A 15,961-nucleotide genomic window follows, 5' to 3' on the forward strand; every position below is an offset into this window, starting at 1 on the left:
TTTTTATCTGGCAAAATACCAGAAGAGTATGACTCATGAAAACTTTCGAGTTCACACATACTATTGAAGGCATAGGTTCAACCCATCGGGGCATCGTGGGAACATATACCACAAGCTTCAGGGGTAAATAACTCAAGCTCGATAGTAGAGCATGGGCGACAAAACGAGAGGATACAATTTACTAAAGGCATTATGTATCAGGGAAAGAACTTCCAAAGTGATTGAATATGAAGGACGTTGTCGGATAAAATCCAACAAGGTTCTGATGGTCCATAAAGGATCTGATGTGAGTATCAGCACACAACCAGAGGTAGAATTAATGCAAAGAGCTTGGATTATAGAAACAACTAAGTAACTTAGAGCTCAATTGCAAAGGAATTATGATTTACAAAGCGAAGGATCAGAAACAGACGCTCTGATCAAGGATGGATAAGTTCAATAGACATAGGGGCAAAATCGACGACAATTTGATTGGCGAGAACCAGCTCACGTTTCAAATGACGTCTGAGCCGAAAGGATGAATTCTAGGCTCTGATTGAGGATTGCGAGCATTCGCAACAGATTGAATCAACAGACTCAAAATGATAATGACAAAAGATGCCAATAAGATTACGAGACTTAAGATTAATCATAATGCAAGTAAGCAAGAATTTCAAGAGCAAAAGGCTCCTGAGGATTTTCGGAAGATCGAATGGTATTTTGAACACTTTTGTGAAATACTTGAATCAACTGGGGATGAGCGGATACTCGGTAAGTGCGAGAATTATCCGTAAGGGTATTCAGGTGACAAAGAATAGCAAGGCAGTAAGCTTAAAGGATTCTCGAAACAACAGAGAGAATTTCGGGGTATCTTGTAATAACAAGATCAACTGGGAAACATTGTATGAATGGCGAGTATACGTGGTTATCCATAGGAGTTCATCGATGAAAGGGAATTGCAAAAGCGATGAACACAAGTTCTCGGGTTATCAGCGGAGAGTATCTTCAGGGTCTTCACGTGCAGCAGACGATCATCAGTAATAAGGGGCTCTCCGGGTGAAAGTGATAACGAGATCCTAATGTCAGAGTTAGTAAAATCATTTAATCCGAATAGAAGAGATGTCAGAGTCCCAGAGTATAGGTGAGGAATAAAAGATCCTACTACCACCCAATGGCGACGTGGGCCCTTAAGCCACACAGCCATGTTAGTAAAACTGTTTTTACTGACTAGACTCAACTTCAGCAAAGGAGTGTGGAAGGGGGATTCCTACAGGCAGTCGGCTCTGATACCAACTTGTGACGCCCCGATTTGACCGTACACTAATCATGCACGCAAACGTGTACGATCAAGATCAGGGACTCACGGGAAGATATCACAACACAACTCTAAAACATAAATAAGTCATACAAGCATCATAATACAAGCCAGGGGCCTCGAGGGCTCGAATACAAGTGCTCGATCATAGACGAGTCAGCGGAAGCAACAATATCTGAGTACAGACATAAGTTAAACAAGTATGCCTTAAGAAGGCTAGCACAAAAGTAGCAACGATCGAAAAGGCAAGGCCTCCTGCCTGGGACCTCCTAACTACTCCTCGAAGCCGAACTCCATGTAGAATCATCCTCAGGATCTCTAGCTCCTGGACTCCAGCATCTGGTTGCGACAACCAGGTAGAATGGAAAGGGGGAAAAGAGGGAGAAAAGCAACCGTGAGTACTCATCCAAAGTACTCGCAAGCAAGGAGCTACACTACATATGCATGGGTATATGTGTAAAGGGCCATATCGGTGGACTGAACTGCAGAATGCCAGAATAAGAGGGGGATAGCTAATCCTGTCGAAGACTACGCTTCTGGCAGCCTCCATCTTGCAGCATGTAGAAGAGAGGAGATTGAAGTCCTCCAAGTAGCATCGTATAGCATAATCCTACCCGGCGATCCCCTCCTCGTCGCCCTGTTAGAGAGCGATCACCGGGTTGTATCTGGCACTTGGAAGGGTGTGTTTTATTAAGTATCAGGTTCTAGTTGTCACAAGGTCAAGGTACAACTCCGGGTTGTCCTTTTACCGAGGGACACGGCTATTCGAATAGATAAACTTCCCTGCAGGGGTGCACCACATAACCCAACACGCTCGATCTCATTTGGCCGGACACACTTTTCTAGGTCATGCCCGGCCTCGGAAGATCAACACGTCGCAGCCCCACCTTGGCACAACAGAGAGGTCAATACGCCGGTCTAAATCCTATGGCGCAGGGGTATGGGCCCATCGCCCATTGCACACCTGCACGTTGCGAACGCGGCCGAAAGCAGACCTAGCCTATTAGGCGTTCCAGTCCAATCCGGCGCGCGCCACTCAGTCGCTGACGTCACGAAGGCTTCGGCTGACACCACGACGTCGAGTGCCCATAACTGTTCCCGCGTAGTTGGTTAGTGCGTATAGACCGAATGGCCAGACTCAGATCAAATACCAAGATCTTGTTAAGCGTGTTAAGTATCCGCGGACGCCGACCAGGGCCAGGCCCACCTCTCTCCTAGGTGGTCTCAACCTGCTCTGTCGCTCCGCCATAAAGTAACAGTCGGGGGCCGTCAGGAACCCAGGCCCACCTCTACCGGGATGGAGCCACCTGTCCTTTCAGCCCCCTCATCAGAATCACTTGCGGGTACTCAACGAGCCGACCCGACTTTAGTCACCACATGTGTCATGTATAAAAAGTATATAGTATATACCCGTGATCACCTCCCGAAGTGATCACGGCCCAGTAGTATAGCATGGCAGACGGACAAGAGTGTAGGGCCACTGATGGAACACTAGCATCCTATACTAAGCAGTAGGATAGCAGGTAAGGGTAACAACTGTAGCAACAATGACAGGCTATGCAACAGAATAGGATTAACCGAAAGCAGTAACATGCTACACTACTCTAATGCAAGCAGTAGAGAGTACAGTAGGTGATATCTGGTGATCAAGGGGGGGCTTGCCTGGTTGCTTTGGCAAGGAAGGGTCGTCAACTCCGTAGTCGAACTGGGGTCGCCGGCAGTCTCGGGGTCTACCGGAAAGAAGTAACGGAGGGGGAACACAATAAATAACAAAGCAATCAAAGCATCACAAAGCGTAACATGGCAATACACGGTGCTAGGTGAGCCCTAACGCGGTAGTAGGTGATACCGACGAAGGGGGGAAACATCCGGGAAAGTATCCCCGACGTTTCGCGTTTTCGAACAGATGAACCGGAGGGGGAAAGTTGCGTGTTTGCTATGCTAGGTATGTGTGGCGGACGAATGGGCTGCGTATCCGGATTCGTCTCGTCGTTCTGAGCAACTTTCATGTACAAAGTATTTTCATCCGAGCTACGGATTATTTTATATTAATTTATAAAGATTTAATCATTTTCTAGATTTGCTGGATTTAATTTAATTCGAAACTCATTTAAATAATAAATGCTATGGGTACACATAAGTGTACCCAAAGAGGTGCTAGTGAGGCTGACAGGTGGGGCTAGTTGACTGAGTCAACTGCCCAGTCAGCAGAGGCTGACAGTGGGGTCGAGGGGCTGAGTCAGCAGTCCAGTTAGTGGTCAACATATTGACTGTTGACTGGTCAAACTGGCTGGTGGGACCCAGCTGTCATAGAGACAGTGTAAATTAATTGTTTATTTAATTTAAACAGATTAGGTGGGGGCCACATGTCATTGACTTAGATAATTTTAAACAGATTTTTTTAAAGAAAAGGGTCCATATGTCATTTCCAGTTATTCAACTAAACAGTTTTATTAGGTTCTATCTAATTACGTGGTTAGGGGGTTGGTTAAACCGGGCGGGCCCACCTGTCAGTGAGCCACACGCGGTGGTACACCAGCGATGTGAACAGAGAGCGGAGGTGCTCGCCGGCCGGCCATCTCCGGCGACGGCTAGATCCATGAGTGGGCTCGGCAGACACAACGCGACGAGGCGCTCCGGAGGATGACCGTGGGGTTGTCGGAGGTGGGCAGCAGAGGCGCCGACGTTGAGTGGAGAAGCGCCAGGGCTCGGCCTCGTAGCGCGTGTGGCGAGGACGACAGGGCGCGGCCGCCAACGGGCGGCGTAGCCGAGCACGGGGGTGGCGGGCGCGTTCACTAGGAGGGGCGAGCAAAGGCGGGAGCGCCATCACGCGCGCGCAGTCGACGCGGGCGGCGGGCGACGCACAGGGGCGGTAGAGGTGAGGGCCGGTGCGGGGGCTGCGGTGAGCGCGTCGAGGGAAAGCAGGAGGCGGCCTCGCACGAGGCGCGGAGGGCAGAGGGGAAGAGGCCGGGGGCCTCACCGCTGGGCGTAGGGACAGGGCAGTGGGGCTCGGGGAGGAGACGACGAGGTCCGGTGGGGAGGCTCCGACGAGATCCAGGCGGCAGCGCGGGCTCCAGACGGCGTCGGCGCGGCGACGAGGCGATGGGGTCGGGCGGATCGCGCCCCCGATCCAGATCGAGAAAAAAGGGGAAACGAGGGGAGAGTGGGAGGAGAGGGGTAGCGGTTAGGGTTTCGGGGGAGGGTTATAGGGGAGTGGGGGCCGGCCTGGTTGGCCCGATGGCCGGTTGGGCTGCGGTCCAGCAGGGGGGGGGCTTTCTCTCGTTTTGTTTTTACTTTTTATTTATTTTACTTTTTCTATTATAGTTTTGTATCCTATTATTTTAGTTTTAGTAAAATGTATACTTTGTATATAAATTAGCATTTCAACTTAGTCCATACTCAACAAGTCCAGTCCTCAATAAATTAGTTTGACATTTTATTAATTACAAATGGTATTTAAATAATTGTTTTTGCTGCTGTTTTATTCATCTCATATTATTTAAACATTTTATAAAGGTGTGGTTTCTCCACCATAATTATCTATGCAATATTTGGTTCACTCTGAACATTTTAATTTTAATATTTGAAAACTTTTATTGTTTGCTTGATTTTGGATTTGAATTAGAATCGGTTTCGAACTAACGCGAGATTAGCAACAGTAATCGAAGTGACGTGGCATTATTAGCAGAGAATTACTGTAGCTTAAATATCCGGGCGTCACACCCCATGGGTGTGCAACCTGTGCTGCGTGCACAGGGCCCCAAATTCTCAGGGCCCCCGATTTTTTCGAGGCCCATCAATCTCACGTAGACTCACCTGAGCCACGAGAACCCAACGAGGTTCATGCGCATCCAGTTCTATTTCGACCATAGTTGAGAAAACGAAAAATAAGGTGAAGATGTGGGGATTCAAAGCATGTTTTTTAATGCTACCTTCCAAAACACAGCAATCATCCTGTTTGAGCTTGACTTATGTCTAAACGAAGTAAGTTATCCTAATTGAGCATTGCATCTCTCTATTACATTATTAAAAAGTCTTTTTAAGTGAGGTGGACCTCATTTTACGATTTTGCATAAGGCCCCGGATTTCATCGGCCCGACCCGACCCATGCTCTCAAATTTCAGACCTCCAGCAGCATCTTCACCCTTATCCACTATCATGTTGTGCATGATCACACAACATGTTATCACCTCCCACAAGGTCTTCGAATATCATTATTTAGCATGTCCACGAACAACTGCAAAACGGGATTGGAGCACTCCAAATGCACTATCCACATCTTTTTTAGCTCCTTCTTGTCTTTGGGTAAAGTGATCTCTTTTCTGGCCAACTGGCTCAGAGATGGTATTGATGAAGGTAGCCCGTTAAGAATAGATACTGTCGACCTGATAGTAGCCCATGTTATGCACATTGAGAGTATAGTTGCAAGGAGGAGCCTGCCCTTTAGTGAACCTAACAAACAATGGAGACCGCCACAGCACATATTGATGTCATTGTGAGACCCGGGTATTCTAATGAAATCATGCCAAATCCATAGGTCATGTGATGCAACTGCTTCAAGAATGATGGTCACTGTCTTAACATGGCCCTGATATTGCCCTTGTGGAGCTTTTGGGCAGTTCTTCCATCTCTAGTGCATGCAATCAAGAGATCCGAGCAAACCTGGCCACCCTCTTACTTTAGACATTTCCAAGAGCCTCTCAGTTTTTGCGACAGCTGGTTCTCTAAAGTACTAAGGTCCAAACACCTCGACCACCACAGTAGAAAATCTGTCCATGGCGCCTTCGCATGTGCTCTCAGACATCCGGAGGTACTCGTCTCACGAATCTTCGGTCCTACCATATGCAAGCATCCGCAATGCAGGTATGCACTTCTGGTAACAACATAATCCACGCCTTTCTATGACATCCTTCTTCAAGATGAAGTAGTCATCGTAGGACCGGACACCATTGTAGAGGCGATCGAAGATATTTTTTCCGCATCTAAACGCGCTGGTGAAAACTGTCCGTAAATAGGGCATACGAGGCGAAGTAGTCATCCATAAGCGTCAAATGCCCCCATGCCCTATTCAGATTCAGCAATCGTTGACCCTTGATAGATCCCTCGAAGTTGAGAACATGCTCATTTGCACGATCCGTGTCTATAAGGACCGCGTGCATCATCGTTGGTTCATCCGCATAATCTTCGTCAGACGACTCAACGTAATGCTCACACATGTACCCCATGTACGAATGAATTGCTTTAAAGAAGGAACAAAAAAATTAGCACGGGTATTTCACCAAACACTTGCCGGGCGTGGTGCCCCTCGTAGAGGTGGATGGTACTTGTGCAATTGACGGACGAGAGGTGTGGACCGACGGTGTAGGACAAACGGTGTGGCGTCTGGGTGTAGTAGTGGAGGTCATGGAGGTCCGGAAAGGGCTTGGCGGGTGGCTGGGGTGGTAAAGCAGTGGCGAGGGAGGAAGCATATGTAGAGAAAGACAAAAGGGATGGAGACACGGGTTCCAGGAGGGGTTTTGAGTGGGTCGGGGATGCCAGAGTCCTATGTGGAGGTGGTTCAAAATCCCGCAAAGCCCAACCTAGTTTGCTTCCGATTTGTGGGAAAACAGACAAGCAGACTGGTCTGCAGACCGATGCAGGACGACGTTGGATGGCAAACTGCATTTGGACAGCGCGGTCGAATGTTTGCAGGAGATTTGAGGGTCCACCCTTAAAATGGACACATTATCCATCCGCGGACTAGTCCAGACATGTCCGCGGACCCGAATATAGGAGCTGGCCACCTAACCGTGTCCCCCAAATCTTCGCTTCTTTTTTAAGTACGTAGCATTCACAACAATAGCATTTAAAATCTTTGATGAGTGAAAATATTCAAATCTGGCACTAGTTCAAATGCAAATATTATAATCCAACTAAGTTTTCAAACATAATAATTCAAACTTGAATTCAAATCGCACATATGTTCTAGTTGTTCACTTTAAGCACCCACAGACGCTCAATCAGATGTTCCTTTGAGCACGAACATATCTATCCTTTATTGAGCTCTTTTCTAACCAATTGGCTCAGAGATGATCTTTACAAAGGTCGCCAATAGAGGATAGATACCTTCAACCAGATAGTAGCCCATGTTGTAGTCATGCCCATTGATAGTATAGTTGCAGGGAGGAGCTTTTCCTTCAGTCAAGCTAGCAAACAATGGAGACCGCTATATCACATTCTTGTCATCGTGAGACCTGAGCATTGCCAAAGAAAGCATGCCAAATTGAGAGGTCTTGTGATGCAACTAATTAAAGAATGATGATGGGCTTCTTAACATGGCCCTGGTATTGTTTGTGAAGAGCATATTGGTAGTTATTCGCTCTCCAGTGCATGCGATCAAGGGATCCAACCATACCTGGCCACCCTCTTGCTTTAGATATTGCCATGATCCTTTCGGTGTTTGCGATAGTTCGTTCTCTCGAATATTGAGGTCCAAACACCTCGACCACCGCAGTAGAAAAGCTCGCCATGCCACCACATGTACTATCAGCCATCCAGAGGTACTCGTCCCACATATCTACGGTCGTGCCATAAGCAAGCATCCTCAATGCAACCGCACACTTCTGGAAACAAGAGAATCCAATCTTCCTACAACATACTTCTTCAAGATTAAGTAGTCATCATAGGCCCAGATGCCATTGTAGAGGCGATCAAACACATTTTCCCACGTCCAAAAGCATCGGCAAAAATTGTTCGTGAATAAGGCATCAAGGGAAAAAGAGTCGTCCATCAACGTCAAATGCCCCTGTGCTGTAACATCCCAAATTTTCAATTTGGAATGTTATACATCAGATCATCATGCATAACATATTTTATTGCATTTTGTTTTGCGATCCTAGAAATTCTACGCAACTCGAGGACCCACGGAGAGAGCTGGGGATTTCATTATTTTCAGATTTTGGGTTTTCTCAAATTTTGAAAATAGGATCATTTGTTTTAATTATTTTTCTCTCTGAAAATATTTCATATCAGAATATATGAGAGGGGATAAAATGACTTCTCCACAAATAATGAAATATTGGAGGAAAAATATTAAAAACAAATATTTGATTTTATTTGGATTTTATTTGATTATTATTTGAATTAGGAAAAATACGTGTTTTTCAAAATTGCGTTTACGCCCCAAATAAATGTTCACCTTGTCCGACTTGATTTTAAAAGTCAGGGAAAATTTATTTCGGGATTTTTGAAGTGAGTTTAGTATTTATTTTATTTGTTTTTCTGCGTGAAATTATTTAAAAAAACGCGAACCGACCTTGGGCCGTATTCGGCCAGGACTCCGCCCGGCCAGGCCTTTATAAGGCGCGCCCCCGAGGCCCCGTCAGCCCAAGTCGCCCCCGCCACCGAAAACCCTGACCCTAGCCTGATCCGCCGCCGCCGTCGCGTGCCGCCGCCGTCGCCGCCCGACGCCGTCGCCCGAGCCGCAGCCGCCCGCCGTCCCGCCGCCGGAGCCCCGCCGCCGACCCCGCCGCCCCACCGGAGCCGCCCGTCGCCCCACCGAGGTTGACCACCGCCCCGCCGCCGGCGGTTTTCCTCAAGAAAACCGTTCGGTTTTTCGTCTGGTTTTTCGTTCGGTTTTTTTAAACCCTAGATCTGTTTTTTTTCAGTTTAGTTTATTTAGCGAACACTCGTTCGTTCGTTCGTTTTAACGAACGGTTTTCTTTTTTTTTCGCAGACAGCGAACGTTCGTTCGTTAGCCTGTTCGTCCGTTTTCTTTTTCTCGGATTTTCCGCGATTATTTCTGATCGCGATTTCCGATCTGTTTTTCGTTCTAGTATAACTTTTCGCTCGTTTATCGGAATCAGGCGATTCAAGCGTCTAGAGTTTCGTCTCGAAACCCTTTTTCCGTTTAACCAACTCAAACAAGTTTTTGCTAATGTAAAATTTGACTTAGGTCCAGATTAGTAAACGAAGATTGTTTCTTTCGCCGTTTGACTTTCGTTGCTTCATTTGATTTGATTCTTTTTGCAAACCGGAGTTTTTAAGTTGAACTTTCTGGTTAGATCTTTTATTTGAGTTTTACCTATGCATTAGATGAGTGCTTATTGTATGCTTGTTTGTTTGCGATAGAGTACCCGGAGTGCGCAGCGTGCTACTTCGAATCTCTAGGTTTCTCGGATCATCAGCAAGGCAAGTAACACTTTGATCATACCTCTTTTCATACCCAGTTTTATTGCATTAGATCAATCCTCAAATAATTGCATGATTAGGATCTAATTAAATTGTGGGTATCGGGAAGTAGATGAGGTAGTACCTATTACCTGTTTTATTATCAACCTTTGGGAGTTACTTCTACGTTTGCTTATTGCTATGCTATGCTAGTAGACGTGGATTGGGTGAGTGTATCCATGACAGATGTGAGATTGTTAATTAATGGTTTACTTAAGGTGGCAACTTAAACACACATCTGGGTGGACTGAGGCACCTGAGTATTCCAGTGATTGCCTTTTTTTTATGGACCGCCACCCAGGCTCAAAGGGATCATGAGATTATTCATGCTAGAAACTTCCGTGTGCAGCCACATTCTATTATGGGATCTAGCATAGTTGATTAAGTCGTGTGAACTCTTAAAGTGGTAGACTAGCAGATGTAGGGGAAAGTAGGTGTAACTGTCTACCCATCGTAAGGTGCTAATGCTTCTGAAAGACTGTGTCTCGGTCATCCGTTTCTCAAACACCATGTTGTGCGAGAAATCCAACGGAGGAGATCGAGTCTTGTGGGGAAAAGTGCACAAACCTCTGCAGAGTGTACAATCTAATCATGGTTAGCCGTGTCCCCGGTTATGGACATCTTGAGTATCTAGTTCTTGGATTATCATGTGAATCTCATCATCTTATACTTAACTAATTTTGTTGGGTTGTTAATGATTACTTTTAATTGGGATTGAGAGGGGGTTTACCTTCTCAATATTTTTCAACCAACTTTGTAGTTAAATAAAAATATATTCCTTTGCAGTAGGGAAAAATTGGCTTTTCGCAAAACTGTAACCATAGAGCTTTCCACCAGCCAAATATGCATGTAGTGATAGCATTATTCTGTTCATTACTCTCTATGTGTTACTTTGCCAGCATATTCCATGTGCTGACCCGTTTTTGGGCTGCAACGTATCATGTTGCAGACTTTTCAGACGACGAGTAAGGAGCCTTAGGTCGTGGTCTTATACTCAGTGATGCCGTTGGAGTTGATGGACTCACTTTATCTTCCAAGCCTTCCGCTGTTTTCGTTATTGATGGCCTTAAGCCATATTTATTGTATTAAGTTCTCTCTTTAGACTATTCGATGTAATAAGTGTGTGATTGATACTCTGTTATAAATCCTTCAAGTACTGTGTGTGTCAGCATTACCGATCCAGGGATGACACTGATGCACAGAGACTAGACTGTTTGAGGTCTAGTCGCTACATGTGCCCTGTTCTGATTCAACCCTCGATAACCCTAAATTGAGAACATGCTCTTCCGCGCCTGCAAAATCACTATCTAGCATGCATCTCAAGGTATTAAGTTTGCAAGAAACATAGTATCACAATAAGCAAGATGACATAATGTAGACATGAAGAAGTTAATCAATATGACAAAACCTCGTCGTTTTACCCTTAGTGCCAATAATGGAATACGTGCCTTAGCCCTTATTGTCACTGGGTTAGATCACCGCAAGATTGAACCCAGTACAAAGCGCCATTCCCTCTGAAGAAAAACCCATCGAACTTGGCCAAAGAAAATAGATAGATTGGACAGCATGCAAAGCTATTTAATCATACAGTAAATAAAACCTCAAAAGATTCAATTGATTTCAATGAACAATCTGGTCACAAAGTGACAATTCATCATTCCCAACAAACACACTACTGATAACACTGAATTGATCCCGATCATGTGAGAAAGCTCACGGGAACATGGTATTGAAGGTCCAAATAGGGAGAGAGTCATCTAGCTACTACTATGGACCAGAGGTCCTGATGGAACTACTCACACATCATCATGGAGGCAGCAAGGTTGATGAAGAAGACTCCGGCAATGGCTTCCCCCTCCGGCGGAGCTCTGGAAAAGGCCTCTAGATGGGATCTTCGTGAAACAGGAACTTGCAGAGGTGATAAAATTCTTCTGAAAATACGTCAGAGGGTTTTAGTATTTATAGGGATTTATGGTGGTGGAATTGGACTAAGCGGTGCAGGGGAGCCACACGGCCAGGTGATGCACCCCCCAGGCCATGCCAGGTGCCCGTGTGGGCCGATGGCAGCTCCTCTCGAAGTCTCCCAAAGCTTCGTGTGTTTCTTGTTGCCCCAAAAAATCATATTAAATCGTCAAATTATTTTGACCTTCGTAGATACTGATTTTCCGCGAAACCAAAACAAGCAGAAAATAGAAACTAACATTGGGCACTAAATTAATATGTTAGTCCATAAAAGTAATATAAATTTCTATAAAAGTATACAAAAGTGATAATTTTTGGGAAACGCAGTAATTTCAAAAAAATTCCTACGCACATGCAAGATCCATCTAGGTGATGCATAGCAACGAGAGGGGAGAGTGTTGTCCACGTACCCTCGTAGACCGAAAGCGGAAGCGTTATGACAATGCAGTTGATGTAGTCGTACGTCTTCACGATCCGACCGATCCTAGTACCGAAAGTACGGCACCTCCGCGATCTGTACACGTTCAGCTCGGTGACGTCCCACGAACTCTAGATCCAGCTGAGGTCGAGGGAGAGTTTCGTCAGCACGACGGCGTGATGATGGTGATGATGAAGCTACCGACGCAGGGCTTCGCCTAAGCACTACAACGGTATGACCGAGGTGGAAATCTATGGAGGGGGCACCGCACACGGCTAAACAATCAACTTGTGTGTCTATGGGGTGACCCCTCCCCCGTATATAAAGGAGTGGAGGAGGGAGGGTCAGCCCTCTCATGGTGCACCCAAGGGGGGAGTCCTACTCCCGATGGGAGTAGGATTCCCCCTTCCCTAGTTGGAGTAGGAGAAGAAGGAAGGAGGAGAGAGGGAGAAGGAAAGGGGGGCCAGCCCCCACCCCAATTCGGATTGGGCTTGGGGGGGGGGGGCGCCCCCACCTTGGCCGTCTCCTCCTCTCTCCCAATAAGGCCCATAGACTCCCCGGGGGGTTCCGGTAAACCCCCGGTACTCCGGTAAATGCCCGAACTCACCCGGAACCATTCCGATGTCCAAACATAACCTTCCAATATATCGATCTTTATGTCTCGACCCTTTCGAGACTCCTTGTCATGTCCGTGATCACATCCGGGACTCCGAACAACTTTCGGTACATCAAAACACATAAACTCATAATACCAATTGTCATCAAACGTTAAGCGTGTGGACCCTGCGGGTTCGAGAACTATGTAGACATGACCGAGACTCGTCTCTGGCCAATAACCAATAGCGAAACCTGGATGCTCATATTGGTTCCTACATATTCTACGAAGATCTTTATCGGTCAAACCGCATAACAACATACGTTGTTCCCTTGTCATCGGTATGTTATTTGCCCGAGATTCGATCGTCGGTATCTCAATTCCTAGTTCAATCTCGTTACCGAAAAGTCTCTTTACTCGTTCCGTAATGCATCATCCCGCAACTAACTCATTAGTCACATTACTTGAAAGGCTTATAGTGATGTGCATTACCGAGAGGGCCCAGAGATACCTCTGCGACAATCAGAGTGACAAATCCTAATCTCGATCTATGCCAACTCAACAAACACCATTGGAGACACCTGTAGAGCATCTTTATAATCACCCAGTTATGTTGTGATGTTTGATAGCACACAAAGTGTCCCTCCGGTATTCGGGAGTTGCATAAGCTCATAGTCATAGGAACATGTATAAGTCATGAATCTCATAGTCATAGGAACATGTATAAGTCATGAAGAAAGCAATAGCAAAAAACTAAACGATCATCGTGCTAAGCTAACGGATGGGTCAAGTAAATCACATCATTCTCTAATGATGTGATCCCGTTAATCAAATGACAACTCATGTATATGGCTAGGAAACTTAACCATCTTTGATTCAACGAGCTAGTCAAGTAGAGGCATACTAGTGAGACTCTGTTTGCCTATGTATTCACACATGTACTAAGTTTCCGGTTAATACAATTCTAGCATGAATAATAAACATTTATCATGATATAAGAAAATATAAATAATAACTTTATTATTGCCTCTAGGGCATATTTCCTTCAATAATATAGTAGCATCCAATAATAAAAAATTATAGATACGCTTGAGACGTATCAGTGGGTTGGGAGTTCATTGCAGCATGCCAAGCAAAGTTGCGGACAGTTGGTGGAGCGTTTGTTGGCCAAATCATCTTCTAGTAAGATTGCCGTCCATGAGGGGTTGTACTCAATGCTACCTCCTGCTCCCGTTTGGCTACCTCAAAGGCCATCTGATAAGCAGAAGGAACTGAAAAGGATCCCATGTTTCCCGAACACCAAGCAATCGTGTCGTCCCATAGCCTTCGTGAAGCTCTAATTTTCAAAAATTTATCAACATCACAGGAAAGGAAAATATCACTAAGAAGTTCTAGATTCTAAGAACAAATGGCATTTAACAATTAAGACATAAATCGAACTCTTCATCCCCCTTGAACCGTGATAGGTTATAAGAATACAGTTTGGTGATCCAATCATCACGTCACACTCTAATATTCCTGCAGTTACCTACTCTCGAAATAAGGCCCTTTTCAAAAGGTACACTCCATGACTGTTAGCCTGCAAGAAGAGGGCTCATTACCTGGAAATATTGTATCCTCTAGCTTCCCATTGGGGTAGTATCGGGCCTTCAGGACTTGTGGACACAAGCTACCAGACCTTGTGGTAAGACGCCATGACTGCCTAACTAGTAATGATTGATTGAATATCCGAAAATACCGGAACCCACTCCATCTTTATCCTTTGGTTGCATCAGTTTATCCCTAGACTTCCAATGAACCTTCTGATGCCCATGAGACCCCCTTGCCAGTAAAATTTCCTGGTCATGGATGTGAGCTCATCGCAAACCGAGTATGTAAGTTTAAATATACCCATAATATATGTTGGCAAGGCTTGTGCAACATCTCTACTCCTAATGGAGGAGTTGGTAGCCTTGTATGGTTTATTTTCGTCCGGTTTTTATTCGTCACCTCCCACCACCCCCACCAACTGGTTTTTCTCCTTTCCATTAGAAACCCAAATCTTATTGAAGGAGATATCTTGTTTCGTGCTTACTTTGGTAGTTTCTAATTCATTCCAATCACGTAAATAAATAGGTAATTAAGAATTCCGAACTCACACCATATATTTGAGATTACCTTCCTAAAATATAGACGTAATATTTTCCTCAATAACCTTCCAAAACAAAATAAGATAATCCTCAATAACAAATAATTAATCCTGCATACTATGTCATTATTATTATCTCCACTATTAATTGACTATCACAAGTTTCCTAAACAACAAAAGAACATATCTTTTACTTGTGGGCGTACGCATCCGCGCACCCTACGGAGGATGTCGTGCGCTACACCATGGAGGATGTCGCGGCTGATACTCGAGAATGCCAAGGCGTGCATCACGACGTCAAGGATGGCCATGACGGAAGGCGTTTCGTCATACCACCACGTACATGTGTTCGTGGACACGATCATATTATATTTCTTGTCATTAATACACAGAGACACACAGACTACATTCTCAAATCAAGTGTGTCCATTCAAATGTCAAAAATTCGTTAAGGAAATGTGTCCTACAATACTTGGTAGTCGTCGTCATTCGTAGCGGCCATTCATGCGAAAATATTTTGGAAATCGAGTGTTGAATCAATTTGGAAATAAAACCATTAATGTAATTAATTAACTAGACGGTTAATTATGTATGTAATTAATTAGGTCCATTTAATTAGAATTTTTTTCCACTCAATCAATTTTGAAACCAAGTCATTAATGTAATCTCTACTCCTAATGGACGAGTTGGTGAATCATCTCCGCGGTTTATTTTCGCTGGTTTTTTTCGTCTCTCCTCCCACCACCCCCTCCCACCCTGGTCCGCGGTTTATTTTCGCTGGTTTTTTCGTCTCTCCTCCCATCACCCCTCCCACCCTGGTCCATCGGTTTACTTTTCTCTTCACTCTTTATTACAACCAGAACTTTCCGAACGTATAACAAATCACGGATCTAACTTCCTTAAATTATGCAAATCAATCGATTCCTTTTATTGCTTCAATTTGTCTTAGGAAACAAATAACAGATTTAGGAAACAAATAATACATTTTAATCTAACTTCCTTAAATTATGCAAATCAATCGATTCCTTTTATTGGTTCAATTTGTCTTAGGAAACAATTAACAGATTTTCAGGAAACAAATAATACATTTTAATCTAACTTTCCTAACTTATCTAAATCAATCGATTTCTCTTATTAGTGAAATTTGTTTTAGGAAACAAATAACAGACACGTCACAACTTTCCTCCCAATAAATAGTTTCTTAACATTTGCAAACTTTCCTAATCAGACACGTCACAAACGGGCAGGTACTGATATCACGTTACCAAACAATAAAACCCCATTTGCATAGAAATCAGTTCAAAATCCTAACTTTCCTAAATTTTTACCTTTCCTTGATAACAACCAATATTTTCT

The sequence above is a fragment of the Triticum aestivum genome, chromosome 7D, assembly GCF_018294505.1.
Source record: "Triticum aestivum cultivar Chinese Spring chromosome 7D, IWGSC CS RefSeq v2.1, whole genome shotgun sequence".
Taxonomy (NCBI): Eukaryota; Viridiplantae; Streptophyta; class Magnoliopsida; order Poales; family Poaceae; genus Triticum; species Triticum aestivum.